The sequence below is a fragment of the Oncorhynchus masou genome, chromosome 7 (genome assembly GCF_036934945.1).
Source record: "Oncorhynchus masou masou isolate Uvic2021 chromosome 7, UVic_Omas_1.1, whole genome shotgun sequence".
Classification (NCBI taxonomy): Eukaryota; Metazoa; Chordata; class Actinopteri; order Salmoniformes; family Salmonidae; genus Oncorhynchus; species Oncorhynchus masou.
This window is the reverse complement of record NC_088218.1, coordinates 29,499,285-29,505,464: the sequence shown is the minus strand read 5'-3', so window position 1 is coordinate 29,505,464 and position 6,180 is coordinate 29,499,285.

Sequence of the window (6,180 nt, the reverse complement as noted above, 5' to 3'; positions counted from 1 at the left end):
TGAGGATGAGGATATAGCTCTGTGCACCTGGTGATTGAAATTAGGCTCCTGGTAACCTAAAAATATAAATATGGTTCTAAATACATTTACCGGGACTCCTTTTATATTCAGGGAAGACCTAAACCCCCAATCAGAGGTGTGAAATTAATCTGAGAGACCTTTAACATAACAATGACCTTGGAAACCACTTTGGATGGGCAATCTAGGAGAGAGACATCAACTATTCAGACAGAATGAATGTTTACACCATCCTTCCACACCTGCATTGCTTGCTGTTTGAGGTTTTAGAATGGGATTTTGTACAGCACTTTGAGAAATCAGCTGATGTAAAAAGGGCATTATAAATTCGATTTGAGTCAATGCCATGTCTGTTGTCTTTTTTCATAGCCTAAAATAGAGAGAGAGAAAGAGAGAGAGAGAGAGAGAGAGAGAGAGGTGGAGAGGGAGAGACAAAATGGGACAATGAGACTCTGCATGCAGAATTCTGCAAAAATATCCTCTGTGTACAACGTAGAACACCAAATAATGCATGCAGAGCAGAATTAGGCCGATACCCACTAATGATAAAAATCCAGAAAAGAGCCGTTAAATTCTATAACCACCTAAAAGGAAGCGATTCCCAAACCTTCCACAACAAAGCCAGAGAGATGAACCTGGAGAAGAGTCCCCTAAGCAAGCTGGTCCTGGGGCTCTGTTCACAAACACAAACACACCCTACAGAGCCCCAGGACAGCAGCACAATTAGACCCAACCAAATCATGAGAAAATAATAAGATAATTACTTGACACATTGGAAAGAATTAACAAAAAAAACAGAGCAAAATAGAATGCTATTTGGCCCTACACAGAGAGTACACAGCGGCAGAATACCTGACCACTGTGACTGACCCAAAATTAAGGAAAGCTTTGACTAAGTACAGACTCAGTGAGCATAGCCTTGCTATTGAGAAAGGCCGCCGTAGGAAGACATGGCTCTCAAGAGAAGACAGGTTATGTGCTCACTGCCCACAAAATGAGGTGGAAACCGAGCTGCACTTCCTAACCTTCTGCCCAATGTATGACCGTATTAGAGAGACATTTTTCCCTCAGATTATACAGATCCACAAAGAATTCGAAAACAAATCCAAGTTTGAAAAACTCCCATATCTACTGGGTGAAATTCCACAGTGTGCCATCACAGCACCAAGATTTGTGACCTGTTGCCACGAGAAAAGGGCAACCAGTGAAGAACACACACCATTGTAAATACAACCCATATTTATGCTTATTTATTTTATCTTGTGTCCTTTACCATTTGTACATTGTTAAAACACTGTATATATATAATATGACATTTGTAATGTTTTTATTGTTTTGAAACTTCTGTATGTGTAATGTTTACTGTTAATTTGTATTGTTTATTTCACTTTATATATTCACTTTATATATTATCTACCTCACTTGCTTTGGCAATGTTAACACATGTTTCCCATGCCAATGAAGCCCTTGAATTGACAGACAGACAGACAGACAGACAGACAGACAGACAGACAGACAGACAGACAGACAGACAGACAGACAGACAGACAGACAGAGAGAGACAGAGAGACAGACAGACAGAGTATCTATTTCATAAAGTTATCCATTTAGAGAGATTGTGTGTAAATTCTGGTCCTAGAATGAAACCTGACACAAATGAATAACCCTGACGAGCCTCTGACCTTTAACAGAACAATGACGTAAGGAACGACTTTGGATGGGCAATCTAGGGCAGTTAGGAACAGAACTTTATTTGAAGAATGTGACATGTCGTCATAATAGAAGAGAAAATTATTTATTTCAGCTTGATTTGTTTAATCACTTACCCAGTGGGTCAGAAGTTTACTATCAACTATCAAACAGTCATGAAAACTAAAATAAATGAATGTCTACACTAAATTATGTGAATTTGATGGACTTTGTAACCTTAAAGGCCCAAGAACCAAAGTACAAATGCCAATGAAGTCCCTGCTCAGCCCTGGTCCTTTCATTGTGGAAGAGACAAAAAAGTGAGAAAAATGAAAATGTCTGCATTATTCATAGGGGTCTGAATACTTGCTAAATACAGCGACTAAGTCGCTAAGGTTGCAACACTGAAAGTTAGTGAGGGAATATGTCTCCAGCTTCAGCAATTTTTGCAATTCATTCCAGTCATTGTCAGCAGAGAACTGGAAGGAAAGGTGGCCAAAGGAGGTGTTGGCTTTGGGGATGACCAGTGAGATATACCTGCTGGAGCACATGCTACGAGTGGGTGTTGTTATCGTGACCAGTGAGCTGAGATAAGGCGGAGCTTTACCTAGCATAGACTAAAAAGATGACCTGGAGCCAGTGGGTCTGGCGACGAATATGTAGCGAGGGCCAGCCGACTAGAGCATACAGGTCATAGTGGCTATATCAATACAATTGACCTTTTCTTTACACTGTTCTAATGAAAGTACATTTCCATAATATCATCTAGCTTCCATAAACGTGGAACAATGTGCTTCAGTTTACAAAAACAGATGACCTAGCACATCTATTTCCTTCTTAAAATGTCAACATTCTGGAAAGTAGAGTTGTGCAAAAGCTAATTTCACAACTAAATATACTCATCAGAGAATTAACTTCAGACCGCATGCATTTCAAGTATTAGCTCTTCTGTAGAGAGACATCCCCATACTATATAATAGCAAGGTTGCCATTTTGAGAACACTTTTTTTCCTTTAAAGTGATCCAGTGAAAGAACCTTTCCATAGTTAACAGCTATCTTTCAGTAAGGCACGGATCGGATTTGAACACGTGATCTTCGGTTTACAAGACCGACACCTTACCGCTTGGCCACCATGCCACTGTATGCTGCAAGACATTGATCAACATTCTGGAAAGTAGTAGTTGTGTAATGTGAATTTGGCACATAAGTGCTTGGCATGAAGCCAAGCATTCAGCAGGCAACATTTTCACAAAAACAAGAAAAGCATTCAAATAAAATAATTTACCTTTGAAGAACTTCGGATGTTTTCAATGCGGAGACTCTCAGTTAGATAGCAAATGTTCAGTTTTTCCAAAAAGATTATTTGTGTAGGAGAAATCGCTCCGTTTTGTTCATCACGTTTGGCTAAGAAAAAACCCCGAAAATTCAGTCATTACAACGGCGAACTTTTTTCCAAATTAACTCCATAATATCGACAGAAACATGGCAAACGTTGTTTAGAATCAATCCTCAAGGTGTTTTTCACATATCTATTCGATGATAAATCACTCTTGGCAGTTTGGTTTCTCCTCTGAACAAAATGGGAAAATGCACGCACCTGGAGATTACGCAATAGTTTCGATGGAGGACACCGAGCGGACACCTGGTAAATGTAGTCTCTTATGGTCAATTTTCCAATGATATGCCTACAAATATGTCACAATGCTGCAGACGCCTTGGGGAAACGACAGAAAGTGTAGGCTCATTCCTTGCGCATTCACAGCCATATAAGGAGACATTGGAACACGCATTCAAAATCTGGCTCACTTCCTGTATGAAATTCCATCTTTGTTTCGCCTGTAGCATTAGTTCTGTGGCACTCACAGACAATATATTTGCAGTTTTGGAAACGTCAGAGTGTTTTCTTTCCAAAGCTGTCAATTATATGCATAGTCGAGCATTTTTTCGTGACAAAATATCTTGTTTAAAACGGGAACGTTTTTCATCCAAAAATACTGCCCCCAGAGGTTCAAGAGGCGAGCTACCGCCTGACCCAGCCCCTGCCTCTCGGCGCCCCCTCGATGCTCTTAACTGAGTGTCCCGCGGGGTCCGAAGCATTTACTTTGAAAAAATTAGAGTGTTCAAAGCAGGCCCGGTCTCCTGAATACCGCAGCTAGGAATAATGGAATAGGCCTCCGGTTCTACTTTGTGGGTTTTTCTCCTGAACTGGGATCATGATTAAGAGGGACGGCCGGGGGCATTCGTATTGTGCCGCTAGAGGTGAAATTCTTGGACCGGCGCAAGACGGAGGAAAGCGAAAGCATTTGCCAAGAATGTTTTCATTAATCAAGAACGAAAGTCGGAGGTTTGAAGACGATCAGATACCGTCGTAGTTCCGACCATAAACGATGCCAACTAGCGATCCGGTGGCGTTATTCCCATGACCCGCCGGGCAGCGTCCGGGAAACCAAAGTCTTTGGGTTACGGGGGGAGTATGGTTGCAAAGCTGAAACTTAAAGGAATTGACGGAAGGGCTCCACCAGGAGTGGAGCCTGCGGCTTAATTTGACTCAACACGGGAAACCTCACCCGGCCCGGACACGGAAAGGATTGACAGATTGATAGTTCTTTCTCGATTCTGTGGGTGGTGGTGCATGGCCGTTCTTAGTTGGTGGAGCGACTTGTCTGGTAAATTCCGATAACGAATGAGACTCCGGCATGCTAACTAGTTATGCGGCCCCGAGTGGTTGGCGTCCAACTTCTTAGAGGGACAAGTGGCGTTCAGCCACACAAGATTGAGCAATAACAGGTCTGTGATGCCCTTAGATGTCCGGGGCTGCACGCGCGCAACACTGAGCGGATCAGCGTGTGTCTACCCTTCGCCGAGAGGTGTGGGTAACCCGATGAACCCCACTCGTGATTGGGATTGGGGATTGCAATTATTTCCCATGAACGAGGAATTCCCAGTAAGCGCGAGTCATAAGCTCGCGTTGATTAAGTCCCTGCCCTTTGTACACACCGCCCGTCACTACTACCGATTGGATGGTTTAGTGAGGTCCTTGGATCGGCCCCGCTGAGGTCGGTCACGGCCCTGGCGGAGCGCCGAGAAGACGATCAAACTTGACTATCAAGAGGAAGTAAAAGTCGTAACAAGGTTTCTGTAGGTGAACCTGCGGAAGGATCATTAACGGGTTGCCAGCCGCCGGCATGGGGCTGAGCTCCGAAAATCCAGCTCTGCTGCGGGTTGGGTAGGGTAGGGGGCTCACTCCTCCCGCCTCTCCCTTCTCCCGGTGCGGGTGTCATCGGTCCTCGCCCGCTTCTCCGCATTCTCCTTTGCCTGGGATGTGCCCGACTGGCTCCATCCCCTTTCCCCATTTGCCACGGTTGCATGACTCACCTATGGGCGGGTGGAGAGGCCGCTACCGAAGGGGACTGGGGGTGTTCGGTGAACCGGGACTTCCCAAAATGGTCTAACATATTATAAGCGTCTTGAGTGTCGCCTAGGAACCCAGTCAACTTCTCTGCACCCCGGAGTAAGTGGGGGTTTAATGTCTGCGCGGCTTCACCGGCGCTTCGGTGACGACGCAGCGTAGCTCCCGGAAGCCTCCCTATTCTTTAACCTTTGTCTTTGAACTATGGCCTGGCACTCTGGCGAAGTGTTGGTGGGGGAAAGAAGGGTAACCTCCCAATCTCTGCCTTGCCACTGGCCTCTGCGTGCAATGAAAAACAAGAGTACAACTCTTAGCGGTGGATCACTCGGCTCGTGCTGCGAGAACTAATGTGAATTGCAGGGCACATTGATCATTGACACTTCGAATGCATTTTGCGGCCCCAGGTTCCGCCTTTGACAAACTATATACTGAGGAGTTTCAAACTAAAGCCTCACATATGGCTGGTGGGATCCTTCAGTCAGGGTTGATTGGCATTGTAAATACCAGCCTTGATGGTAGAAGTGCAGACATTTGTGCAGAGTCCAGTAATGATGGTGATGATAGAGATGTCAAAATCCTTCAGAAGAGTGGAACTCCACCTTTGTTCACCTCTTCTCTGCACACCAATTCTGCAGCATCCAACATCATCATAAGCATCACTAAAGACCTTAATAGCTTCACCCAGATGACTAAAATGTCTGATGCTTCAGTGTCTGGGCAGTTAGAGAGATCCCCTGTCAGCTTCAACCTTTCCTGTCAGTGTTCACAATGGTGCCAATGTGAAAGGAAAGATAATTTGGCCAGGCACTGTTAACCTGTTCAACAATGTGTTCACCAAGGTCAAGGACTTTTTTGCCCAGCAACAACCGGTCCTCCTAGACAATGTGGTTGAGGCCCCCAAACATTCCAAATCCATATGCAGAACAGCTACTTCTACAAAAATGACTTACAGTGAACATGAAGGCAGCCAGACCAGCATGGTAAATTATTCCAAAGCCTTAATTAGTCAGACTCTGATGACAATCCAGAGGATAGTGTCTATGTCAGAGAGGTTGAGCACCTC